Source organism: Procambarus clarkii, chromosome 78, assembly GCF_040958095.1.
Source record: "Procambarus clarkii isolate CNS0578487 chromosome 78, FALCON_Pclarkii_2.0, whole genome shotgun sequence".
NCBI classification, from domain to species: domain Eukaryota; kingdom Metazoa; phylum Arthropoda; class Malacostraca; order Decapoda; family Cambaridae; genus Procambarus; species Procambarus clarkii.
The window spans coordinates 2,378,110-2,395,288 of NC_091227.1; the positions used below are offsets into that span (position 1 = coordinate 2,378,110).

Consider the following 17,179-nt stretch of genomic DNA (forward strand, 5'->3'; position numbering starts at 1 on the left):
GTAAGTACTCTCACAGCTCTCTTGATTTCTGCGACTATTGCAAGATTTTCTGCCTGATTTTTACTTAGGCTTTGCAGTGCTGCTTTTGAATCGGTGCAAATCACTGCACCATTAGTGTTCCGTTCAAGAAACCTTAACGCCATAACAATGGCAGTTAGCTCTGCTTGCGTTGAAGAGGCATAGTTCTCAATACGTGCTTTTTCTTCATTTCTGCGTTGGAAGGTATTATCCTTGATTACCGTGTATGCTGCACCAGCCCTGCCATTGATAGGATTAGATGACCCGTCAGTGTAGATTTGATCTAGTTCATCTCCGGCTTCTTTATAAATGTCCTCGAGATACTTGTGCCTCATTTCTTGTGGTATCATGTTGGATTTTTTCATTGTCATTTCATTGATGATGATCTTACATGAGTCATCCTCCCAGGAAGGTAACCTCTCTACAGGCAGGAGCTCACGGGCTTGCTCAAGCAGGTGAAGCTCTTCAAGGTAGCAGACTGTTCTGTGATGCCATTTTTTGCTTCTCCTGTTTCCCCCTGAAAGTAGCACAGAGCTCAGTTTTTTCTTGGCAATATCATTGTAATGGGGATCTCTGGCTATCCTAATTGCAAGCTTAGCATTCAGCTCCTGAATTCTGCTTTTAATACTGGGAAGGGACAACTCCTCTCGTAGATTAGACGTTTTGGCAGTTCTTGGGACTCCAAGAATGATTGTCATGGCTTCATTTTGAATGCTTTCAAGCCTTTTCATATCGCTTTGGGAGTAGGTGCACAGTACTGGTGCGGCATAGTCTATGGCGGAGCGCACATAGGCTGTGTACATCATTTTGAGCACGGCAATAGAGGCTCCATGTCCATTCCAGGTCATAGCTTTCAGTGCCCTGAGTCGACTTTTGCATGTTCCTATGAGTTGATTGAGCTCCTCTTTCTTTCCCTTGTTAGAGCCGACAGTGACGCCAAGGTACCGATAGTGGTCAACCCATTCAAGTGTTACACCATTAATTTGCAGTTCTTCATTTGCTCTCCGCTTGTGATGGGAGTATGCCTTCGTCTTGTTTGTGGAGAGAGTGAAACCGAGCTCAATACATTTCCTTCCGAGGAGTTCAATGGACTGTTCAATTTTTCCCAAGGTGGGAGCTTGTATTAGGACATCATCTGCATATCCCACTTGTTGTGTTCCTTCCGGAAAATCAATATTTGCAATCAACTTCAGCGACCCTTGCCAGAGGGTATGTCGACTATGTAGTAGAAAGAGCTAAGGGAGATAAATTCCCTCCCATTACCCCTTGGTCTAGGTGAGCTTGGGTATTATTCATGTCGTGAGCATTGTCTTTATTATTACTGCCAGTGTGGTAGCATTAGGCTAGGTGCCAGGTTATTCATATATACATGAGTTAATATATATTAATGTATGTGTGTGGGCCCTGGGACATTTTGGGCAGCTAGAGGAAGTGGCTGAATTCAAGAGACCAGGATAGAAGTTTTGAATCATCCAGCTGACTGTGTTGCCAGAGGCGGGTGAGGAGTGTTGCCGCCATCTGACAGTTCCACTTATATTATTCCTTTGTGGATCCAGTGTAGTTTTATTCAGAAAACTTATCATCAATTTTAATACTGTGTTTGAGTGAACCTTCGTCTCTAGGGCTATTTGAGTAGACCATTTATGTGGCACTGCATTGCATCTGGCATTGAATCCTTGGTTTGTGATAACAAATAAGACCACTGAGGAGAGTTGCTGGGACACGAGTATGAACACCCAGCTGTCGACCTTGACTTAAGGAAATAAGGATTTACCTGTGTATTCTTCCAGTGTCACAGCGGGCAAGTCCGACCGAGAGTAACAGAGGTGAGGTTGGATTTCCCCACTCGCCAGGAATACAATTCAAGGCCGGCCCTTGGCTGACTGGGAGGCCCCTAGGGTGAGCAGTGGCTCCCAAGTACAAGGGGGGTGAAGACCCGCGGGATTAGCCCTAACTACGGAATGAAGGAAGGAACAGGTGTTAAAATGATGACAGTACTTCTCTGAGCTGTAATCTAAATCATCAGTAATCGGTCATTCATCAAACAACATGTCTTCAATTTTGTCCTCTGAGAGTCATTTTGCAACACAGCGGCTGACCATAGACCGGGAGCTCGTAGATGATGCATCAGACATTTTTTTTATTTTTTTTTTTATTTTTATTTTTATAAAAGAAATATACAAAGTATAGCACAATATATACATGACATGAACCTAAGAACAGAACATAACAACAAAAACATAATCATAAACAGGCATAGAAGAGAACATTGCATAATAAGACCCCAGAAACTCCAGGGACACAAGTCCGAATACACATAAACATAGAAACGGACACACAACAAACGGACGCATACGGACATGGAAAGACACAACTAACATATAAAGAATAAACCAGACACGCATATAAATACACAATGCACACAAGTACAGAAATAACACAAAGCATAAGCACATCGCACACAAATCATATAAGTAACAAAAACAAACCATGGCCAAGGCCCAGGCACTACTATATGACAACCCCAAGAAAGAATCCGGGGCAAACAATGAAACACAGAGATACATGTACCCTAAACAAACACACTTCCAGGAAGAACAACAATCAAACCAACAAAATGAGTAACAAAACAGCCGCATGCAACTCACTCAAGGTACAAGCAACGGCCCACGGCCCACGCAGGAGCCAACATAGAAGCAAACCCACACTCACACTCAACCCCACACACCAAACCGAACACACAACCACAGGAGCAACCACACACACACCCAGCACAACACCCCCGAGGGCGCCATCGGAACAACCTCAGGACACCCCCAACCCGTCGCGACACACAGGCCGCACTTCAGCCTGGACCCCAGGGCGATCACAATGAACACCGCCAGTCACCGTACCCAGCCCCACGGACGAGCCCTCTGCCGGATCCGCAGAGCCCCCACCAACCGGAACAAGGGCCGAAGACCCCCGACAGGTACTCTTAGACAACATGACCACCAGGTCCCGGTCACCGCGATGAGCCACCCACCCAGAGGTGCCACCATCAGGAGGCGCAGCTGCCGTCACTGGAGGCACCACAGAAGAAAAATCCTCGATGTCCTCGCCCGCAACCTCCATCGCAACACCGCCCTCCGCCCACAACCGACGGGGCGATGTACCCTGAGCCGAACGACGGCGCTTCACATGAGGCTGCTGATCGTCGGTACAACGACCCCCAGCAAGGGGTGCTCCAGAAGAACCCGACGCGGGCGGGCCCAAAGCCGAAGCAGCACGGGCACACACAGCAGCAACCTCCACAGCATGGGGCCACAGCTTACCACCACGCCCGGAGACCGTAGCAGAAGGAGCAGGTCCAGAAAGCGGGAGAGCACACTCCAGCTCACAGGGGGCATCCACCACGGACGCCGAGGCAATCGCAGCCGACGAACCACTGGATAAGGCGACCTTCGTAGACGACGAGGGAGTCGACGCAGAGTCAGAGGGCAGGGAGGAGGACACACACCCCACCACCCCAGCATCCCCGGGCAGCAGACAATCTTCAGCAGGGGAAGCAGGCACCACACCAACAGCAGCAGCCGAGGACCGCACAGAAGCCTCCGGCCGTGGATGCACCTCCGCCACCACCGAACGAGGAACCCCTGAGGTAGGAGCTCCCGTTCCCACAGAGCACACTGGGGAAGCAGACGAACTATGTCCCGACCAAACAGGGACCGAGGGAGCACTTGCTGAACCCGCCGCAGGAACCACCCCAGGCACCCCGCCAGGGCGAGAAAGCGATGAGGAAGCCCCCCGCGTCTCCAAAGGGGGGAAGTCACCCTCCAAGAAAACGGAGGGAGCCTCAGCCCGAGGAGCATCACAGCTCGCTGCCACATGGCCCTCAGCACCACACCGGAAACAAGTGCGAGTCTGTCCCTGATAGAATACTCTGAGCGAGAGCCCACGATACAGAAGACGAGACGGTACCGGTGACGTAATCTTCATACCTAGCGTACGAATGCCCGTACGCAGCCCGCTCAGCCGACCTGTACACAGATGGTTGAAACGATGAAACTGCACCTCTCCATATGTTCCAAACACAACCCGCAGCTCATCCTCAGAGAACGTCACCGGTACACCATGCACACTCACGTACTGCACGGCCCCCCAGGGATCCGAAACGGCCACAGACACAGCCGTGTCGGTGACTGGAACCGAGTGGCCGGCCCAACGCGCCACAAACTCCTTGTACAGCGAGCTCCTGCAGAAGGTCATCGCCACTCGCATAGGGGAAAGCTTTTCCAGCCCTATCAAATCCTGGACATCTGCTTGAAGCACATCGACGACAGCAATTTCCACAATCGCCCAGTCCACATCCCCTGAGAAGTCAAGGCACGCCGTGTCCACCCGCCGTACGCGGGACACACCACCAACCACCATACCACCAGCCGGGCCCTCCGGCCAGCGGGCGCACCACACCACAATCCACACCCGCCTCCACTCAGCACCAGGCGACAACTGGCAGGTCAAACGAGCACGTCCTGGCCCTCTGGCGGCCAGCGAGCGAATCTCATGCATCAGACATGGTTGCTACCTTAAACCTGGGGCTCCCCACCACCAGGAGGCCTCAGGCATCCATTTAATACCCGAGTAACCACGTGGAACTTTTTAATCCTACGCTATACCTATGAGCGCCCCTAGGCACTGTGCACACCTCTGATCTAGTGCTTAAAACCGCTCGGTGCAGTGTGGGGGTTAACCCTTTCCATCATGTTTTGAACAAATCCTTTACAGGCTATTCCCCCTCTGTAGTAGGTATATAATTGTAGAATTGTGCTGGGTCCCCAAGTTATATTGGTATTGCCTATAATTAACTCACAGATGCCGCTACTAAAGAATCCATTCATATAGGTCCTATCTCCAAAAATGCTATTCCTTTCTTAGAGTTCTATTAAGTCATTCAAAATGCATTCTGCAACCACCAGAGAGACAGATTGTCGTCTATTGGAAAAAAACAACTAAATACCATTAACTGCGACCTCTGGCCTTCCCCTTCCTCCCCCTCTAGCACTGTAACACAAGGTGATAACTCTGCCACAGGTTACATATTGGCCACACACGATTCACTCATGGGAACTAGACCAAAGTTCTGCACCTAACTATCAGAACTGCATTGTCCCTTTACAGTACCGCTCCTCCTAATTTTCAGGATGATTAGAAATCATGTTTTCCCAGTGTGTTATTAATCATATGTTCATTGATAAAATACTAGGTGAAGCTTTTTATTTTATTTATATTTTTACATGCAAGCATGCGATTTAAATTACAATAAAACATAAAATTAGAAACATAACAGAACAAAACAAGAAACCGCCGGCCAGAAGGACCGACAGAACAACAAGTACCAAAACTGGAAAGGGTACAGGAAATGCAGAATAAATACACAAAAGGTTACAAAATAGAGAACAATACAGAAAACAATCACAAACAAGCATGCAATGCAAGCAAAACAAGAACATAGCAACAAGTTAAAACATTTTTGCAGTATGAAACAAAACAGAAGCGCCGGCCTGAAGGACCGACAACAAAGCACAACAGTATGAACAAAATGAAATATAATAAATATACAATAAAATTGCACACCACACAACCAGCCAATAACAAACAAAAAAATGATAAAAAAAGATACAAATAAAAGACAAACACAACACATAAGCATAAAATAAAACACATAGGGCACGGTAATAACACAAAATAAATACATGAAGACTAAAACACACACCAAGCCACCCGCCTCGCCACAAACAAAGGGAGAGTCACGGGCACAAACTACCGAAAGGCAAACAAACAGCCAGAAGGGCACACAGCACAAAAATAAGCACAAAAGTAGAAGATCATCAGACATACTTGCCCGGAAACACGTCCCGAGGGAATCGTACATGGAACGCCTCCCATCGCAACCACTGCCAAGGGCCCTGACCATCCACCGGGGACGCCATATCATCCGGGACATTGGCCACAAACACCCTCAAACAGGGCACCCAAATGGTATCACTCTTGACCCGAGTGACCGACACACGCTCCCACACCAATGGAACTGCCCCACCCTGAAAGTCCAGCGCCTCCTCGCAGATCAGTAACAGAGCAATCCGCGCCCAGTGACCCAAGGGCATCACAGACTCCGGAAACACAGTACCCAAGTCCCCAATGGACATCCTCAGAGGAGGGAGCCGGACAGAAGGCACCATCACAGGGGCACCAGCGTCCACGCGCACACCACCGGACCACCGCCGCGATACCGAACTGCGCACATCCTTCTGCAAGGTCACCACCAGGCCACGCCCAACCCCTTCATCTCCACCATCCCTGGCAGCGGAGGCCACCACGCCCCACCGCGGAGAGGCCCCCGGTGGAGAAGAAACATCAGGCACACCCGAGACACAGGCACCAACGTCAGCAGGCACATGGATTTCCGCCACCACTAACTGCGGAGCCAGCGACGCATCCGGAACCACTCCATCCACACCCGAAGACCCACAGTCACTAAATTCCCCAACATCAGCCCAGGCAGACGACGAACGCCGGGAACGTTTGGGCACCGGCCTGAGATCGTCAGAGCTGGAAGCTGACTCAGAAACACGGGCCCCACTAGCCGGACGAACTGACGCCCGCCGCAGAACAGCAGCAGCCACGACCACAGGGGGATCCGGACCACACACATCAGGGGCCCCCACAGCCACCCCAGCACCCAGCACAGCCGGGATCCCGAGGCGAGGATGCAGGGCCAGGCGCAGCAGCTGAAGTCGGGTGTGCACACGGCGATGCCTCACAGGGAGCAACAGGAAGGTCCACGGGAGCAACAGCGACAGGAGCAGGAGTAGCATCCGACGGCACCGCAACATCCGGAGGAGGGTCGATGACAACCGGGAGAACGTCGGGCGACGCAGGGGGAGCCTCAGCAACGAACGGGACGCTCACCTCCTCACCCCCGGAGTCCTCGTCCAGAGGGAGCGGCGGGAAATCCTCTTCCCGGAACAAGTTGACTTGAGCAACCGGGGCTGCATCGCACCCGGCAGCCTGATGCCCCAACAGGCCACACCGGAAACAGGTACGAGGCTGCCGGGCATAGTATAACCGGACGTAGTACCCCAGAAGCCGGACCGAAGATGGAATATCCGACCGCAGGCGCATCCCCAAGGTGCGAACGTTCGTCCGCCTACCTGCATACCTCCCAGAGGAGAGCGTGTTGACCCTCACACTGATGACCGCTCCAAACCGCTGAAAGTAACGCCGGAGAACGTCTTCGGGAAACTCCAGGGGCGCCCCATGCACACTGTCATACGTCAGTGCACCACTACGGTCCGAGATGGATACAGAGCCGGCACCACCCGGCAGCGACAATGAACGTCCCTCGTAACGACGGAGAAAATCACGGTACACCTCCTCCGTTACGAACTTGATGACAACCCGGTGGGCAGTTACAAGCTCAATACCGTAAACAGGCCATCACAGGGACACGGAGCATGTCGCACATGACCATTTCAATAGCCGCATATCCAGCACGACCAGTGAACTCCAGGCCCACGGAGTTCACGCGCTTAACAGGAGGAAGGGGACCACCCATGGCAAGCTCGCCACGTCAACACGCAGCCAGCAACAACAGCAGGGGGGGGGGGCAGAGACGCCCACACCCCCTGGTGACGAAGACAGCGAACACTCCAAACTACCAGCGGCCAGACGACACGTCTGTACCCCACGGCAGCGCCAGGTGGACTCTCAGGTGAAACTGGTACCTTTGACATAGATCAGTTTGTATTTTTGTTCTCTTATTGGCTTCCATAGAATAATATCTAGAAAATTCTTATTTTCTGTGCCACAAACGATGCTAAATTTTCTTTTGGACCCGCTGCCAAATTTTGCTCATTTCTAATGTAAATGAAATGAAGTGAATGCCATCAATCTCTGTAGTACAGAAGGACAGGGATGGTGAGTGGTGTCGTGTAGATGACTGTCACGTGGTAAAACATATGAGTAGCAGGTACTGTGGGCGATGGTCTCAGTGGTGAGTGCACTCCCTTCATGTAAGGTGATAATTGCCACCTCACTACACATCTTTACTACCTGTTAAACTGTAACAAATAACTGAAATCTGGAACGCCTTGCCAGTCAAAATAGACACTCTACAACATGCACATTCAGTATCTAACTGGCAGAGTGAGACTGACAACGTTTACAGTAGTTAGCATGATATGAACGGTACATCCAGAACTACCAGAGAAATGAGTGTACTACCTTTAAACATCGAGTAGCGTAGAGGCGGTGCAACAACTGAGGAAACCAACATCACGAAGACTTTGTGGTAGTAAGAAGCACACTTCGGTTTAAGAAAGCTTGCGAGCTTAGACCCCAACATTATATATTACCAGGAGAATGATAAGCTGCCTAATATTAATACAAGATCAAGTTTTGCATTACATGAATCAATGAATTATACAAATAGTTGTATGGTGGGAGGGTCCAACCTCCCATGTAACTCTCATGGACAAAGCTGTTAGCAATAAGTCAAAACAACCCCCAGTGCCCCACACCCCCTCACTCGAACATTGTCGCTGCTGAGGAAGGTAAGAAGGGACTGAATACAATGAAATATTTTAAAATATATTCTGAGGAAACAACTAAAGGAAAATATAAAGGTAATAGGTGAAGTGATAAGGTCAGTAATTATTGCTCAACTGCTCGAGAAAATGACCAATGTCATAAAAACCCCAAAGCTGGAGTAACATTGCCCGATCTTGAAAATGTATTTAATTTTATATATTTTAACAGCATTTTTCTGCTGCTTCGAACACGAAATATACATGGCAAACATAAAATAACAAATGGAACTAACAGTAATTATAACAGGTTGGTTGATGAACTTTCAGTCACTTAAGCTGATGGAATAGGTTGCCAGCAAATACTGAGGGAAGTTCATTATGCATCGACCAGCTGAACTTTACGGCCATTCACTGGGATGATGGCTCTGCTGCTCTGAGACCGTGGGTCTGGAATTTTCTGGACGTGTATCATACCTTGCCCTTGAGATTGTCCTGTTGGATATGCTACATGTTCGTGTTGTCGATGTGTATGGTCTCCAACTGTTAACTACCCATCGGGCACTTGTGAAGTTTCACTCCACTGCTGTTTATAAGGACTTTGTGGCTGGTTATGATGGGCGCTCATTTACTCTCCCTGGGGACGGTGGTACCGTCGGTATCTCTGATCAATGCTGCTCGGTGACATATGTGGTACTGCATTGTGTGCCGTTCGAGTCACAGAGGCCATACTTTGATGGTACTTTAGCCAGTTTGGGACTATAGTTTCCATCCGGATGAACTCCGTCTCTTCCGGCAGGTGGCGTGGTGTCTCATGTGGAACCCGGACTCTCGCCATGTGGCTCAAGTCACCTGTTCCCCTCCATGGTTACCTTGATGGGCTACAATATGCGGGCGTTCCACAGAGCAACGAGCATTTTTTTTGGTGGTGGCCTTTACCAGGCAGCCGCTTGTATTGGAGTGGCGGCTGCTCCTGTGAACTTATTTAGAGAAGAAGATTTCTCTCCATTGGTGGTGCAGGACCTGTCGCCTTGTGATGGAATGGTTAGGAAGGTTTCCACACTGCCTGCTGACCCGGTGGTGGACCGGGTTCCTCGGCTGGTGAGCCGGTGGATACGAGTGGTGGTGGTGCTCGAGTGGTGGTGGTGCTCGTGACGAGGTGGTGGTGTTCGTGACGAGGTGGTGGACGAGGAGGTTGACATAACTGGTACACCTTAACCGATCACACCAAAATCAGACCCTTAAAAGGAATTGAAATTTCCATGGAAGTCTTCTTCCATTTGGGTTCTGTGGGTGATAGGGGGTTTTGTCACTGGGGTACCGAATTTAATGCCTCAGCCTTGTACGGCTCCTGGTCGTCTGATCTCTGATGACGAGCTATTGGTTTGGGAGGCTTACTACTTACATTTTCGGGAGCGGGAGTACCCGGATAAATATGAGTAGTTCGTGTGTTTGGGTTTAGTTTGTTTGTTTGTCTTTGTTTTGGTTGGTGCGTCTTCTTGCGTGTCTGTGTGAGATTTTGTTTCCCAGTGTCTGCGTGCATGGGTGCGTGTTTTTGTGTGTGCGAGTGTGTGGTGTGGATGTTTGTTTCTGGCTCCTGCGTGGGCCTGTTCAGACGTATCTTCATTTGGCCTTTGCGACCTGTTGTTTTTGTTTGTGGGGCGTTATTCCTAACAAATTCGACAAAAATCGAATATGTCTGAAAAATTTCTAAAAATACTACAAGGTTCTGGCAACAACGTGGTGCAAACCATTTTATGTTATGATAAAAAATAACTTAATTAGAGTAATTTTCCCAGCCGCAATTGTCCCCAATCTGGTCGTCGTGGCTTGGGTGCGCCATAGGGTGTTGTTTCGTACGTCATAAACGTCTATTATGTTGTAATAGCATGGAAAATAGCTTGTTATGCATAAACAAATTATAAACTCACCCATTGGCAACAGTCTCGAATGACAGAAGGGGGAGGGTTCAGCTGAGTCAGTCACACATTGTATCTCCCTGCTGGTGGAGCTATTGTCCACGCGGTCTCGCTCGAATATCGCATTTTTTGTCGCATCTACTCCACAATGCCACGTGTGTCGAACAGAAAGAAAGCTCTAAGTGCCAGAGGCACACACGCTAACCTTGTAAAGCTGCAACGGAAAGCATCTGCTGCCGCTTTGCTGCAAAGCCAGATTCTGAGGAGTGAAGATAGAGGTAACCTCTCTGTGAGGCGTGTGGCGGCGGCTGCTACCTCACTACACATTCTCCCACCCTGCCCCCACACCACCAACCGCTCCGGGTGATGCACACACCACTCTTGATGTTGCATTTACAGCTCCAGATGTTGCACATAATGGTCATGGTGTTGCATTTATAGCTGCAGATGTTGAACACACCGCTCTTGATGTTGAAGGGCCCAGCACCTCACATGATGTTTCAGCAACTCTCAACATTTCCACAAAGCATAAATGTACCCAGAGCAGTGCCAAAAAACGAGTGAAGTTATTTCGAGAAGGAAAAGAAGGAAAAAATGATAATGACAGTGGCAGTGACAGTGACAGTGAAGGGAAATGTCGAATAAATCCACGTGAGTCAGTGCTAATGGTGACAGATAAGAGGCTTGAAAATTACCTAGATGACAATTGTATATTCAAGTACTGCTCAAAGGCTACGGCACGTCATAAAATTAAAATTGTGCAACATGATGTGCAAGTGACAAAAACCTGTAGTTTTTATTATTGTAAACATACTGAAGCATTGAATGCAAATCATGAAAATCTAATACCCTTACTGTACAGCAACATGCTAAATGGCAACGGATATACATATTACCAAAGCATGTGTTCTATAAATAACATAAAATTTGTATCACATAAACCATATAACGAGATCCAGAAGAAGATAAGAGATGCTGCTAATGAGAGATGGGTGCATTTGCAAGAAAACACTCGCAGTATCATATTCAGTCATTACAAAAATCATTTGGATAGACACCCCATTGATGGCGTCCTAGACATTGATGTGTCCTTTGATGGATCTTGGCATACAAGGGGCCATCATTCACAAATTGGCAGTGCTTTTGTTGTGGAAATATTCACAGGGCTGGTTGTGGACTACAATACTTTCTGCAAAAACTTCACCAAGTGTTCTGCGTTCAAGCATAGAAAACAAAATGGAAAAATAACACAGGCTGAGTTTGACACTGAAATGGGTAAACATTTACCGGATTGTGACAAGAACTACAATGGAACTGCCAAAAATATGGAACCGGATGCCACGGTATTGATGTGGGGTCGATCTCTAGACAAAAAACTCAGGTATACGACCTTGGTCGGTGATGGTGATTCTTCAGCCTTCAATGAAATTTGTGCAATGAATAATGGTGATGGACCATATGCAGACGTAAGAGTGGATAAGGTTGAGTGCATAAATCACTTCAGCAAGAGACTTGCAACACAGCTTCGTAACTTTCAGAAAACAGCTGTCGAATTGAAGGAGACAAAAGAGCCTGTCAAAAAGACCAGACGAATGTCATTGGTCAATGGGAAGGGAAAATTAACTGACAACACCATTCTGAAGTTGGCAAGTTACTTTACAAAAGCCATTAGGGATAACATCAACTAGGACTGGAAACAAATGAGGGATGCCTGCCTGTCTGGACTGTTCCATGCAACGTCGACGAATGAAAAGCCAATGCACATGCATTGCCATAAAGGCAAAGACTCTTGGTGTTTCCACCAGCAAGACATTACAAATGAAATGACCCCACGATCACACAAGACGATGAAAGTACATTTTCAGCTACCCAGTATTCACATGACTGAAGTCTTGAAGATATACAACAATCTTGTATCGGAGGACAACATGAACAAGTGCCTGAAGGGGAAGACTCAGAATCCAAACGAGTCTCTACACCACCGAGTTTGGAAACTCGCCCCCAAAGACAAATATGTTAGTCGAGTATTGGTAGACTTCGCCATGGCAATGACAGCTGTCAACTACAACGCTGGGTATATGATGGGATCTCTGACGAACCTCCTTGGTCTACCACAGAGTGACATTCGGGACCGGTACTTTAACATGAAGGACAAGAAGATGCAGAATCCAACGAGATGCACCACCAAGCCAAGAAAGGCCCCTGAGGAAGCCGACCCTGGCTATGGGGCAGGTGCCTACTAGTGCCATTGCAGTGCCACCTTGAGGACCCATATTTCAGACCAATTATTTTAGGTTAGTATGTTTTAGTGTTATATTTTGATATTACATCATAAATAATGGTAAATATATAACTGCTTTGAAGGAACTGGGTTCTAGGCTCTTTGAAACAACAAGGGGCCCTGGAGCTGCCAGCTTTCTTTTCCAGCGCCTCAGCATGGCGATACAGAGGGGAAATGTGCACTGCATTCAGGGTTCCTGCCCACCATCTGAGGAGCTGGAGGAACTCGACAACCTATGATAACCATCTTTGTAACCTATATGTAACTCCTTTTTTGTAACAAAGTTCAAATAAAAAATATATATATGTGTACATACAAAAGAATGGGGGTGGTAGGAGAAGATAATATTGGTGTTCAGTGAGAAACTACTAGGTCTCCTCTGAATACTTTTTATTTTCTTCTCCGAGGCTATGGGTCCCCACATTGACACCAGAGATGGTACCCTCACAAACTTTTTATAACTGCTTGATTTTTTTTTTTTTATTTTTTTTTTTATTTTTTTTTTGTTATCAGGCGATCTTCATGGAACTTACACACCTTACTGAAGGCATGCCTATCTACAAGGATGCAAATTTTGAATGAAATTGGTCAACATCAACCTCAGCCACAGTTGGTTGAACTTTGACCTTTGTTTTCTACAGGTAAGTAATTAGCAACTACATGGAAATCTGTCAGGACCTAACCAACCACAGATTAGAGAACTACTTAGATTCTGTGACAAATTTTCACTCAATCAGCAGATATCGGAGCCAACGAGAAATGAAAATATTCTAGATCTGGTCTTTACGAACAATGAAGACATTATCAGAGACATTACGATATCAGATACCACATATTCAGATCTCAAGCTCATTGAAGTGCAAACGACCATCAATACTCAGAATAGACCTAAAACGTTGATAAAGCGAGAGGGGCTATTCAGTAAATTCAATTTTAATAATAAAAGGATAGACTGGGAGATAATAAACAGGGAACTTACAAACATTCCATGGGGAACTGTTCTAAGTAATACAAGTCCTACAGAAGGAATAGAAAAACTGACTTCAGAAGCGTATCAAGTCTGTCTGAAACATGTTCCTTTGAGGAAAGCCAGAAAGAGATCTAACGTAGAAAGAGAATGCAGACGACACTATAAACGCAGGAAAAAAATAACGGAACTTCTTATGCAGACACGAATTTCCCGTCAAAGAAGGAATAATTTAAATAGGGAGATTGAAGAAATCGAGCGGAAATTGAAACACTCATATGAAACTGAAGAAAGGCAGTTAGAACAGAAAGCCATTCAGGAAATAAAGAAAAATCCAAAATATTTCTTCTCATATGCGAAATCAAAAGCAAAAACCACTGCCAGTATTGGACCTATTCGTACAAGTGAAGGTTCATACACGGAGGATGACAAAGAAATTAGTGAAATCCTAAAAAGGCAGTATGAGGACATGTTTAGCACTCCAATAAATAACATGAAGGTGGAAGATCCAGACAATTTCTTTATGCGGGATATTCAAACCCCTGTAAATATAACTGATATAAACACGAGCGCACTAAATTTTGAAAAAGAAATTGAAAACATGCCCATGCACTCGGCCCCAGGTCCAGACTCATGGAATTCAATATTTATAAAGAAATGCAAAGTGCCGGTAGCACAGGCACTCAGTATAGTGTGGAGGAAGAGCTTGGACACGGGGGAGATACCAGATGCACTTAAAGTAGCAGACATAGCTCCTTTACACAAGGGAGGGAGCAAAGCATTGGCAAAAAATTATAGACCAGTTGCACTAACATCGCACATCATAAAAGTATTTGAGAGAGTGATTAGGAGTCAGGTCACCAATTTCATGGAGACCAATGACCTTCACAACCCAGGCCAACATGGATTTCGAGCGGGAAGATCGTGCCTCTCACAGCTACTTGAGCACTACGACAAAGTCACTGAGGCATTAGAAGAGAAACAGAATGCTGATGTGATATACACGGACTTCGCAAAGGCTTTCGATAAATGTGACCATGGCGTGATAGCACACAAAATGAAGTCAATGGGAATAACCGGTAAAGTAGGACGCTGGATACTCAGTTTTCTGTCAAACAGGACTCAGCGAGTAACTGTCAACCATATAAAATCTAGTCCAAGTGCAGTGAAAAGCTCTGTACCTCAGGGTACAGTCCTTGCACCGCTGCTTTTCCTTATTCTCATATCAGATATAGACAAAAATACAAGTCACAGCTTCGTATCATCCTTTGCAGATGACACAAAAATCAGTATGAAAATTACCTCGGCTGAGGACATTGAAAAACTTCAAGCTGATATTAATAAAGTTTTCGACTGGGCATCAGAAAATAACATGATGTTTAACAGTGATAAATTCCAGGTACTCAGGTACGGTAAAAATGAGGACCTTAAACATAATACAGAGTACAAAACACAATCAAATGTACCCATAGTAGGAAAACAGCATGTAAAGGATTTGGGAATAATAATGTCTGATGACCTAACGTTTAAGGAGCATAACCAAGCAAATATTGCGACAGCCAGAAAAATGATAGGATGGATTACGAGAACTTTCAAATCCAGGGATCCCATCACAATGGTTGTACTCTTCAAGTCACTTGTGTTGTCCCGTCTTGAGTACTGTTCAGTACTCACTTCCCCCTTCAGAGCAGGAGAGATTGCTGAAATAGAGGGAATACAGAGAACATATACGGCACGCATAGATGCAATAAAGCACCTAAATTATTGGGATCGTCTCAAAGCCCTCCAAATGTACTCATTAGAAAGAAGACGAGAGAGATATCAAATAATATACACCTGGAAGATACTGGAGGGCCAAGTACCAAATCTACACAGTAAAATAACAACGTACTGGAGTAAACGATATGGAAGAAAATGTAGAATAGAACCAGTGAAGAGCAGACGTGCCATAGGCACAATCAGAGAACACTGTATAAACATCAGAGGTCCGCGGTTGTTCAACGTCCTCCCAGCAAGCATAAGAAATATTGCCGGAACAACCGTGGACATTTTCAAGAGGAAACTAGATTTATTCCTTGAAGGAGTGCCGGACCAACCGGGCTGTGGTGGGTATGTGGGCCTGCGGGCCGCTCCAAGCAACAGCCTGGTGGACCAAACTCTCACAAGTCAAGCCTGGCCTCGGGCCGGGCTTGGGGAGTAGAAGAACTCCCAGAACCCCATCAACCAGGTATGGTTGAATTACTTTTTCATTTATTATTCAATTTACATGAAGCTTGCACATTATATGTAGAGTTTATCCCTCTACACAATTGTGTATTTTTATTTTCCTAAGTCCATTTATTGATTTTATAAATATTTATAAACATTATGTTATTGCATATTTTTGGGGGAACTTTGAAAATTTGTATTATTGCACTAAATAAATTTGGGATAGAAATATTCCTAAAACACCTCTATTATACAGTAATGTGATAGCTGAGTGTCATGGAAATGATTTCGGTTGACAAGTGTTTGTTATGCAATGGTGGAAAATTTTGATGAATTGTCTAAAATATGTTTTTTTTTTCCTCCCTCTCTACTCTCTATTTAGGCTGCGATGCTGAAACTTGGACCAGGTGCAGCCCTTTTCACATGTAACACATCAATAAATTTTGATTGCACTAAACAACTTTTAATCATCCCCAATAACGCCCCCTTGTGTAATTTTCTTTGACTGTGCTGTGTGTCGTGTGTGTGTTCTGTGTTCTTGTTTTATGGTATGATGTCTGCTGTTGAGTGGTGTGACACATGGTGCGTGTGTTTTGCGTATGTTTTAAGTTGTATATATGTATTTCTTGTTTTGTTTTTGCCTTTGGTTTCAATGTGTTTCTCTGTGCACTTTTTTCGTTACTGACACCTTTGGCACGCCCCGTCAGGGTTCTGTAGCTTTTGTTTTTTGTATGTTCCCATGTATTTTCATTGTTCTTTGTTTTTCACTTTTATGTTATATTGCTGTGTGCCCTGTTATCTGTATTATTGTTATTCTGTGTTTCTTGTTATTTTATGCTCTCTGTGTGATGTTGCTGTGTATGTTCTGTGTTGCTTTTCCCCTGCCCCGAGTCAAGTGCTGTGGATGGTCTGTGTACTCTCTCAGACGCTAAGCTCCGTAAAACTTACCCAAAGCACTAAAACTTAATTGGTGTTAGTGAGGGTTCCCTGTATGGAACCAGGTCACAAGCGGACAAGTTGTCGACTAATTCTGACCAGAAAAAGGCTTTAGTTGTGTTTCCATCATTACTAACATTACAAACGTTCTATTATTAGAATGAAAGTATGATGGACAAGGTAATGTAATAGTTCTAACGCTACGCTTGTTGTAATAACCCTTTCCCTACTTCACTCAATACCCCAGCTTAACACTGTTACAGTCCAGTGTGACCCCTCACTG

At 46.1% G+C, this 17,179-nt stretch overlaps 1 long non-coding RNA gene across 1 annotated transcript; it reads left to right on the plus strand.

Annotated features, from left to right (window-relative positions):
• Positions 1-12,188: 12,188 nt before the first annotated feature.
• LOC123751151 (uncharacterized) lies at positions 12,189-16,728 on the plus strand. The gene is made up of 3 exons (XR_011225019.1): positions 12,189-12,798; positions 13,299-13,426; positions 16,343-16,728. It is a non-coding gene; the product is annotated as an uncharacterized lncRNA (long non-coding RNA).
• The last annotated feature ends 451 nt before the right edge of the window (positions 16,729-17,179 follow it).